This window comes from Drosophila obscura, unplaced genomic scaffold, assembly GCF_018151105.1.
Source record: "Drosophila obscura isolate BZ-5 IFL unplaced genomic scaffold, ASM1815110v1 contig_58, whole genome shotgun sequence".
Lineage (NCBI taxonomy): Eukaryota > Metazoa > Arthropoda > Insecta > Diptera > Drosophilidae > Drosophila > Drosophila obscura.
Window position 1 is genome coordinate 2,326,155 of NW_024542848.1, and position 11,774 is coordinate 2,337,928.

Below are 11,774 nucleotides of genomic sequence, written 5' to 3' on the forward strand. Positions count from 1 at the left end.
CGAGTCGCCGTTCTTTTGCTCTGTAGCCGGCCTTGGGTATCTTGGTGTGTTTCGCGGGGCCGCGAGAGTAGTCGGGATGGTCCGCTCTTAGATGCTCTCGAACTCGGTGGCCAACAGTGTGAGCTGTGCCAAGCTTTGTAGTTCGTGTCGCCGCACATACATCTGGTAAGCTGGCAGGGCGTTGTCGTAGATCCTGTTCAGCTCCTTGGCTGCGTCGTACCCTGCGTGGTGCATGAGTAGCCGTATCTCGATGAGGTAGTCCTTGAACAATTCCCCTACCGCTTGCTTGCGGGCCCTGATCTGGTCTTCCAATTGTTCAAAATACCGTGGCGGCAAGAAGAACGTCAAGAATTCTTGGCGGAAATATGCCCATGAGCTGCCTTGTAGTTGGCTGGTGCGGTACCAGCGACTGGCCCGATCGGTGAGAAGCTCTGTTATGGCCCGAGGTAGCTGATTTGTGTCCACCCCATATGAGAGCGCACGTTCTTCGAGTAATTCCAGAAATGCAAGTGGGTCGTCCTGTCCGTCGAACCTGATTCCCCATTTCCGAATCTGTTCCGCGATGTGGGCGGTGTGGCTCTGGTGTCTTCCATCTATGGAAGGGTCCATGGCTGGCACGATCCTCTGTTTGTGCGAGCGGCAGGTCTCCGTAACTGGAGGTTTGGGCAAATCAGCTGGCGTTACAATGCGTGGTGGGCCGGGTGTGCTGTATTCGGCCACGGTGGGGACTTGTAGCCCGGCTTTTGGGTCTGTTTTCCGCTGGTCAGATGTCCCAGGAGTGGTGGACATGGGTGACCTAGAGCGTCCTGCTGGTTTGGCGTATTGCCGTTCAAGGTCTCCTAGTCGAACCCAGGCGTCCTGCGAGAGTGTTCCGGCGACTAATGCGGCGAATCTCTTTAGTCGTTCCTCGACTGTTCCTTCGTTGCCAAATCCGAATTCCTCGGCAAGGACTTCCAGATCGTCCCTACGGAGTTTGTAGATCCAGCTGGACCCCTGGATTAGTATGGTGTCCCTCAGGGAAAAATTCGTCGGGTTGACCGTCTCCGTGGGCTTCCATAGTTTGTTTCGGTGGTTAGTGGCACTGACTTACGTGTTGTTTGTGGTACTTCTGTACTGTAGCACTTTCGTTCGACACTCGTAGGTTCGGCACTGCGGCACTACTTGTTCGCGACCGGATTATGCGGGGGCGCGGGTTTTTGCTTGACGGGTATTTGTCCTCGCTAGCCTAGTGTCTTTCGGTGGCCGTGGGTCTTTACTCCACAAAGCTCCGTATTAAGGTGTTCTCCAAGTTTCCTTAAAGTTACCCAAAAGTCCCTGTTCGGGCGCCACTTGTAAGTTACCTATTTCAGGCTGGGATATGCATCAGCCTGTCCAGGTTCCTCTACAAGAAATTTGTAGATCTACTGGAACTTCAGGTTCGGGGCTGGCCTTGAAATGTCCGCAAGAGCAGTAGGCAAGGTGGGAAGAATGATGACGCGGTAACGCGGAATGACGCTTAATTGTTTACGTTTTGAGACTTGCTGGTCTCGCTGCTTGTGTTGTGCGCTGGTGGACTGCGTAGTGTAGTGTCTTGAGTCCGTGACTGCCTAGTGCAGTGTCTTGTGTTCGGGATGATAGACTGCCTAGTGCAGTGTCTTCTCTTCGGGCTGATGGACTGCCTAGTGCAGTGTCTTGGGTTTGGGCTGATGGACTGCCTGCTTCTTCGGCCGATCTTAGCCCTTTTATGCAGCTGGCGATCGCACCTGAGACCGTGATTTTGGTTACGGTTATGGTCTGTCTTCGACCGGAAAATAATTAATTATTACTAACTTATGAGTTGCATGTGTTTTTGTACGCGTTAATGGAGATAGCCAAGCCAATTAAACTAGATGATTCTAGCTTGATCGAATATTTTGTGGATGGCATCCAAGACGCAAGGACAAATAAGGCAATGCTGTACAAAGCTAGAGCTTAAATTTCAGATTGACGTATAGCAGAAATCAAGAGGCGGATCCAAGCCAGTGAGTAAGAATTGGTTGCGGGGTAGCAAAATTGAGAGTTCGACGAAAAATTCGATAGCAGAGAATTTCAAGAAATACTTTAAGTGTGGGGAAAAATCGCATTTAAGGAAAGATTGTCCCAAAAATGATTTTTGTTGTTTTAAGTGTGGTAGGCCAGGGCACCGTGCTGCTAATTGTGAAGTTAACATTATTCGAGATAAGGAAGTCGTTGCTAAGCCGACAGGTATTTTCACTCCATCAGGTTTGGAATTAAAGAGTGTAAAGTATGCTACATTTGTGTTCCAAGGTTTATTTGATACTGGAGCAGATTTGTGTTTAATTCGTAGAGGTGTATTCTTGAAATTCGGTGTATTAAACTGATCGGCCGCGAGAAATGTTTAACCGGTATTGGAGATAGTCAAGTTGTAACTTTCGGTAGCTTTTCGATACCAGTGAAAATGGATGAGATAGAAATGGAGGTAGAATTTCATGTCATACCTGAGGAGGATATTGGTCTTGAAGCCATTTTAGGAAGGACTATTCTTGATCATGTTGATATGCAAGTTTCTAAGGCAGGAACAAAGTTTGTTCGTAGAGTTTGTATTGAGGAAAAATATAAGAAACCAAGTAAGGTAGAATCGTCGTCAAGTGAGGAATTGTTTGATGAATTTGGAGGCATTTGCATGTCAAGTATTGATGAAGTTAAGAAGCAGTTCTCTGTGGACGTTTCGCATCTCAGTGAGGCAGATGCCAGATCAGCTATGAGTATGGTCAAAGAGTACCAGCCTCAAAGAAATGTTGATCCACCTGTCAAAATGAAAATCATATTAGCGGATGAGATGCCAGTTTTTCAGCATCCAAGACGCTTAGCGATGTGTGAGCAAGAAATCGTAGATAAGCAAGTGGAAAGGTGGTTGGCTCAGAAGATTATAAAGCCAAGTACATCGGAGTACGCACCACCAGTAGTGTTGGTAGGGAAAAAGAATGGTAGCAAAAGGTTATGCTGTGACTACAGAAAGCTTAATGAGAAAATAATTCGCGATAACTTTTCAATGTCACATATGGATACAGTTTTAGAGAAACTGCAGGGTGCAAAGAATATGAGGATTATTATATTCAGAATCAGATTTTGTTTAAGGATCCGTAGTAGTTCAGTACTACGACACTCCGACAGTAGTACAGCGTTAAAGAGGTCGTTAAGTTTTTAGAAGTTCAGGCAACTAACTTTCGTAATCCGAACAGAATAGTAACGGATAGGGGTGCAACATTTACTTCCAATTTGTCACAGTACTGTGAGGAGCAGAAAATTCAGCATTTAATAATTGACACAGGAGTTCCAAGAGTAAAAGGGCAAGTTGAAAGGATGCACAAGATAGTGATTCCTATGTTGTCGAAATTGTGTCAGGGTAGTTCTGGGAGTTGGTACAAGCACCTAGGAAAGGTACAGCAGATGATCAACAGTGTTGAACCCCGAAGTACCAAGATAACGCCATTTAAGATATTAACTGGATTAGACATGCACATACCTATTGATCCGAACTAAAAAAAAATAAATATTAGAACAATCTCTTATAGAAGAGTTTAATAAAGAGCGTGAAAAGATTAGAGAGAAATATTAGAGAACATAGCACGGATACAGCAGGAGAATAGGAAGAGTTTTGACTCAAACAAGAAGATAGATAGCTAGTATAAGGAGAATGACTTGGCAGCTATAAAGCGTACTCAGTATGGTACTGGACTAAAAGCGGACGGTTTTTCTTCGCGTCGTCTGCATAGGTAGCCTTCGGTTCTGAGAGAGCCGAGAGCAAAGAAGCGAGATCAGTCGGAGTCGAATTATAGAAACCATGACTGGTTAAAAGAGCAATTTTGGACGGAGCAAATAAAAATGTCAATTAGATCAACGCATCTATTTTGACCCGACGACCCCAGCCAGCCATTTGACTCCGAAGCCGCCGATCCAACCGAACATGAGCCCGAACCAGTCCCGGAGCCGTGGCCGCCGGACTTGGCCCCGCAGATCCAAGCATTTACATTCGACAGACCCATCCTACCGAAAGACCCGAATCAAACGTTTGACCCCGGAGCCACCCAACCCACCGAAGACGACCCAGAACTACCGACGGATCCTTGGCCACCCGACATAGCACCGCCGATTCAAAAATGCCTGGACAATGGACCATGGTTCTAGCCATGGCTCGTCACAAACGGCGAAGGGTCAGCGCATCCACGCTGGCGGGAGACAATAATCTAACTGATATACACAGCACGAAATTCTCGGGCACGAATTCTCTCGGTCTTGGCAGTTTGGCCCTTAACCTTCCAAAAGGTATTTTTTGTTAAATTTTTTCATTTTTTAGGTTTGGTTAACGAATTTTAGCTCCAAAGTCTCTCCATAGATTTTAATGAGCGATACCTTAAACGACGCCAAATTAATGCACCTATACACAAAAAAATAGAGGACACAGGATATAATTTTTCCGACTTTTCCTGAGTTTTTAAAGTCAAAATTTTGTAAAAAATACCGCACAAAAATCATAATTTTTGCATTTCAATGCTTTATATTTCCCAGACGGTAAGCTGAAATCACAGTGTTTGGTGCTAAACTTCTAGCTGTTTTAGTTGTTTTTTCAAAATAGCAAAGTTCTTTACAACCAGACGTAAGATACTAGAGTTATGTAAAAAAAACAAGCGATAGCTCTGAAAAAAGCTTAAAAAAATACCAGTTTTCAAAAATTGTTTAAAAAAAAGTTCTGCCATAGAAAAAAACGAGAAGGAACGTGCGAGTCGCTTCTGGGGACGCGACTCTACTTATACCCGTACTCAGTCAGTATTTACATTTTTGAGCATAATTTTTTAGAATTTTAGAATTAAAAAAAAAAATTTTACATTTTACATTTTTTTGCTACATCTGTTATCTACATCTACATATATTATGTATTTTCTACATCTAACATGTAGATTGTACATGTACCATTTAGATTCTACATCTCCTCCGCTAGGGGTTGCTCGCGCGCTGAACGCGGCAGAGTGTGCAAGCGAGAAGGAAAATGAAAATGAATGAAGCAACTGAAAATTAATTTGTTCATTCTGGCTATAATTATGATCCGATCTGATTCAAATTTTGCATTCTAGTAGATATGGGCATTCTCTACGATAATGCGTTTTTAGTTTTATAGTATCTTTAAAAATGTGCTGCCACAGATTTTCGTCCTTTTTGTGGGCGGAAGAGGGCGGGGCGAAATTTTGAAATACACTTGTAGCAGTGGGATATCACATGAGTCTGGAAACCAAATTTGGTTGCCCTAGCTCTTATAGTCTCTGAGATCTAGGCGCTCATCGAGACAGACAGACAGACAGACAGACAGACAGACAGACGGACAGACAGACATAGCTATATCGACTCGGCTATTGATGCTGATCAAGAATATATACACTTTATGGGGTCGGAAACGTTTCCTTCTCTGCGTTACACACATCCACTTTTACCACAAATCTAATATACCCCTTAACTCTTTTTTGAGTACGGGTATAAAAAAATATCATCAAACCATTTCTAAGCCCCAAATCTTTAAGAAAAAGTTCGTTTTGTTCCTTGAGGAAAAATCATGTTGACTAGTGTTATTGCTAAGTTATGATTATTGGGTGACAATAATTTTGAGGCGTGCTAAGTGTGTTGAAGCTTGGTGCTTCGTTGACAATTGTTAGTGAGTCAGTGGGTTTGTGGAAAGTGTTTTGCTGAGACTGCATCGCAGTAGGTACGGGCTGACACTCCGCTGTTTGTGGCGAGCCATGGCTAGAACCATGGTTCGTTACAGGGTATATTAGATTTGTGGTAAAAGTGGATGTGTGTAACGCAGAGAAGGAAACGTTTCCGACCCCATAAAGTATATATATTCTTGATCAGCATCAACATCCGAGTCGATAGCGCCTAGATCTCAGAGACTATAAGAGCTAGGGCAACTAAATTTGGTTTCCAGACTCATGTGATATCACACTGCTACAAGTGTATTTCAAAATTTCGCCCCGCCCCTTTCCGCCCCAACAAAGGACGAAAATCTGTGGCAGGCACAATTTTAAAGATACGATAAAACTAGTATCGTAGAGAAAGACCATATTTAGCAGGCTGCTGAATCTGAATCATATCGGATCATAATTATTGCCAGAATGATGAAATTAATTTTCTGTTGGTTCTTCCGCCCCTACCTGCAAAGACCCGCTACCTATCTCTTTCTCGCTCGCCCACTCTGCCGCGTTCAGTGCGTGACCAACCCCCAGCGAAGGAGATGTAGAATCTAAATGGTACATGTACAATCTACATGTTAGATGTAGAATATACATTGTATATGTAGATAACAGATGTGAAAGAAAAAAATGTAAAATGTAAAATTTTTTTTTTTAATTCTAAAATTCTAAAAAATCATGCTCAAAAATGTAAATAATGACTGAGTACGGGTATAAGTAGAGTTGCGTCCCCAGAAGCGACTCGCACGTTCTACAGCTACATATGTTATCTACATCTACATATATTATGTATCTTCTACATCTAACATGTAGATTGTACATGTACCATTTAGATTCTACATCTCCTGCGCTAGGGGTTGCTCGCGCACTGAACGCGGCAGAGTGTGCGAGCGAGATCGAAAATGAGTTGCACGGTCGTTGGCAGGAGGTGGCGGGGAGAAGCAACTGAAAATTACTTTGTTCATTCTGGCTATAATTATGATCCGATCTGATTCAAATTTGGCAGTCTAGTAGATATGGGCATTCTCTACGATAATGCGTTTTTAGTTTTATCGTATCTTTAAAATTGTGCCTGTCACAGATTTTTGTTCTTTGTGGCGTTGGAAGGGGGCGGGGCGAAATTTTGAAATACACGTGTAGCAGTGTGATATCACATGAGTCTGAAAACCAAATTTAGTTGCCCTAGCTCTTATAGTCTCTGAGATCTAGGCGCTCATCGAGACAGACAGACAGACATAGCTATATCGACTCGGCTATTGATGCTGATCAAGAATATATACACTTTATGGGGTCGGAAACGTTTCCTTCTCTGCGTTACACACATCCACTTTTACCACAAATCTAATATACCCCTTAACTCTTTTTTGAGTACGGGTATAATTAAAACATAAACAAAATAATAAAGTACTATACAAATTTTTAAATCCCGCAATCTATCAGAAAAAGTCATTTTGGTTCACAGCCGAAAGAAAAAGTTTAATTTTGTTGAGTAGTGTTATCATCAACAGGGTATTAGTAAATCCTATTTCGACTTCTTTTGATTCTACTTTATTAATTACGTTGGCAGTGGAGTCCACTGTCTTAGTGTCTACTAGACCAGTGTTCCGCAAAGCGTGTGCCGCGGCACACTGGTGTACCGTGGTCATCGTCTGGTGTGCCGCGGAAAAAATATTAAATAGGAATACAGAGAATATAGTTAATTTATTATTCAACCAGTCAATCACAACTCTTGTACGAATAGTAACTAACAGTTAATTTGAATACAAATTATATTAAGAACATGACTTTAAATAAGAACAATTTTTATTAGGGTATTCATATCAATAAGTAATGATATTTGAAATACATACGTATTCAAGCATGCATAAGTATGCATGTATTTCTATGTGCTCAGCAAACGAGCTGCCTGATATTTTGATTACCGAAACTAGGGTTGGGGCCCGAAAATACTTTTGGTATTTAAGCTGTTATTTAATATTTAAAGCCTAGTACTCAGATCGAAAAAAAACAGATCATCGATCACTTCTTTTTCATACAGAAGTACGATGGCTTTCTCGGGGAAAAGTTCTATCTCGGATTTACGAGCTTAAAAATGAGACCCAGGCGTTTTTAGAGGCCCAGGGTTCCGATTATGTTTCTGTGTTTAAAAAAGAAGAATGGCTGGCCAAACTTGCATATTTGTCGGACATATTCACTCATTTAAATGAGCTGAACAGAAAAATGCACGGCAGAAACTCCAATATTTTAACGTCTTCGGACAAAATTGAAAGCTTTCGCGCTAAGTTGGTGCTATGGATCAGCCACGCTGTCAATGGAAATAATAAAATGTTTAGAAAATTTCATGGCTGCCGATTCAGAAAAAAAAGTGCAGGCTTTGATAGTGAAGCACTTGGAGGTATTAGCTGAAAAAATTAAATGTTACTTTCCAAAGTCTGACCTGCAACCTATCGACTGGGTATGAAATCCATTCTCGGATATCACTAACCTTGGACACTTACCGATAAGGGAGCAGGAAGAATTATTAAAATTTTCTGAAATTGAGCTAGCACATTTCTGGCTGTATATAAAAAATCAGCACCCACTGCTTTCAAAACGGGCTGTTGCGACTATATTACCATTTGCCACAACGTACTTATGCGAACTTGGATTTTCAACTCTCACTACAATCAAATCAAAAAAAAGAGAACGCCTGAGAACGATAAATGAGGAGATGCGAGCAGCCCTATCTATGATTGCTCCAAATTTTGATCGCCTGTGCTCCGTTAAACAGGCTCACATTTCTCACTGAACATGTATAATATATGTACATTAAATATGTATTGTTATATTGATTCTATAAATATATAAAAATTAAATAAACATTTCTTTTTTCTTTGGTGTACCTTCATAATTTCTGGATTTGATAGGTGTACCGTGAACACAAAAAGTTTGCAGAACACTGTACTAGACCCATGTTAGTTATAATTTTTGTATTTTTAGAAAAAAGTATGCCGTTTATATATGGCTTATTATTATTTTCGTTGCCCAACTTTTATTATCCCTCATTCATATTAATTGAATAATACAGATTTGTTTATGGGATATTTTAATTACGGTTTTATTCATTTTTTTTTTTAAATTTATTTCAGGATTTTACAGTTTCCTACCTAATGGCCTAATGGTTGGCTTTTGTGCCAACCTTCTTATCGAGAAACGAAATTATTGCTCAATATTATAAAATTTGTCTTAGTTAATTAAAATTATTTCAGCTTATCTTCTTTGTGCCTCTCGCACATGCGCGTTGACTGTATGTGTCGTCAAGCTATGGGAATATGGTGACGATACATTTATGTCGCTCGAGGAATAACTTCGGTGATCGTATTATGTTTCACTCCAGTTGTGTCTGCGATTTTTTTTTAAAGAATTTTTTAAAATCTGTTATTTTTTTAATGTGTTTTTTCAGAGGTAGTGCTTCTATTTTTCACATTACTTAAGTGTCTTATATATGGTTGTATAAAACTTTGCAGTTCTGAAAAGCTGACAAATGCAGCTATAAATCTGACCCAGACCTTTTGTATTTGCAGCTGAAAGCCTAAACGATATTAAGCTTTCAAATTTCATCATTTTTTGCGGTATTTGTTTTTCGAAAATATAATTCTTAGCCAACATTTTTGGTTATAGATAGACGCATTAATTAGGCGTCGTCTAAGGTATTGCTCATCAAAATCTATGGATAAACGGTCAACTTGCAGCCGTTTGACCAAAACGACTCAAAACTAATTTTACCTGAAATTAGTGCTTTTATTTTTCACATAACTTAAGTATCTTATATCTGGTTGGATAGAACTTTGCAGTTCTGAAAAGCTGATAAATGCAACTATAAATCGTTGCCAGACACCTTGTATCTGCAGCTTAACGCCTGGAGATATTAAGCTTTCAAATTCAAATTTCATAATTTTTTGCGGTATTTTTTTTTCGAAATTTTGACTTTAAAAACTCGGGAAAAGTCGAAAAACTGGAGGACACTGTCGTACTGCTCTTTTAAAGGTGGGTTCCATTTTAAACGGCCTTCATTTTTGAGGAACTGATCTTGAATGGCCCAAGTCGACACGTTCAGAATTTCGAAAAGGTAATGACACCATATATCTGCCACTGGAATCTCGACGGGTTTAAATAAAATTATCTTCACAGACGGAATCAGAAGACTCTTCTGCCATCACGGCTGGAAGATCCTCCACCTCCCAAAACTTAGTTAGAAGTTTTTCTAAGAGCTGCTCTGTGCTGACCTTTACCCTTGTCGCAAAGCACTATGGGAAATTTGACCACTTTTTCTGGCCAAAACCCATTTTTCAAAAGTAGTTAAAATAATATATTTGTAGACCTCATATATCCGAATAACATTGATCTTTAATGTTACGCAAAAAAAAAGATAACAGTGAGCTCCACTTTTAAATTAACAGCTGTTAAAGTCAGCTTATTGCTATCGCTAGGCGAATGTTGGTGCAAAAAGTTATCTTTTCATCTTGTAAAAATGGCTAAAAAGTTATAAATTCATCAATTTAAGTGCTTTCTTTACCATGGGTTCGATTCAGACAGGTATGTAATATATGTTTATGAGTTTGAACTGAAAAATTACCCTCATAATTATGTTTAAATACTCATTTTTTAACAAGTATAAATTTGTGACTCGTGACCACATATGTATTAATGCATCTTGTAGAAAATTTAATTCTTGTTCAAATGTATATCATGGTTATCTGCGCCGGGCTGCGCAACAATATGCAATTTTTACTTTTAGACAAAAACATAAGGACTGAAGCAACATTTGAAACGGTATAATGTGATTTTTGGAGAATTGGTCAACCAATTTTAGTGACGTCATTTCTCCATTGATTTGTATGAAAAATACTTTGAACGACGCCTAATTCATGCATCTACACACAAAGAATATAAGAACAAAGGGTACGATTTATTTTCGACTTTTCTTGAGTTTTTAAAATCAAAATTTTGAAAAAATGTACTGAGCAAAACCGATCAATTTTGCATTTGAAAGCTTAATATTTCCCAGACGGTAAGCTGAAGCTACAAGGCGCTCAGCTCTGCTTTATAGATGCATTTATCAGCTTTTCAGAATGTCAAACGTCATTGCAACCAAATGTAAGATACTTAAGTAATGTGAAAAATAAAAGAGCTACCTCTGAAAAAATTATTACAAAAAATACCAAATAAAGTTCGATTTTGTCGAGTAGTGATATTGACCGATATCCTTGGTTGTCAATGACTGCGACAGTTCAAAAAATCCTAGTACATTCAAGCAATATAAAAAAAAAAACAAGATTCTTCCTGTGGGATACTTTGCAGAAGAGGGTGCCAAGTGTCGAAATACAATTTATTCAATTTTATATTTAAAATGAGGCCTAAAAGAAAATTTCACGGACATGTTCCGTACTTCAGATACTATTATCTCATCTGTTAACTTTGAAAGCAGCATAAAAATGCAAAAAATAGCTCCTTCCAACTCAGGTGTTCCGTCTTTTATCAAGCGAGTTCAATCGTTCAGGCAGAGATCCACCGGAGCAGAGTAGTTTCGATGAGCTGGCTGAAGATCAACTCAAATTCTCGTGGATGATGGAGCTCGAAAACGAACTCCATGGGGATTAACAAAAGCTGTGATAGGAAAACTATTAAATACAATAAAATTGTATATCTTTTATATTTCAGGTCTTCTGATTAAAAATTTTGTGATAAAGCTACCAAAAATAACACTTTTTTTTTTTAGTTTTTTTTAAGGCGTGCCACGCCCACTCGAATAAAATAAGATGTTCTCAGCATGTTCCCAAAATGTTTATTATTTTACTTTTTAAGCAAAAAAATAAAAATAGGATTTCTTTATAAAAAAAGGAGTTGCCACGCCCATTTTTTCAAAATACCTTCATTTTGATATTCTAAACTCATATCAAAAAACTAAACCAAAAAATATTGTTTCGTTTGGAAGTTATTAATTATTGCCACAAAAAGTGGTCAAATTTCCCATAGTGCAAAGGAAGAAATTGAGGGGCGAGTTGACTCAGCTAC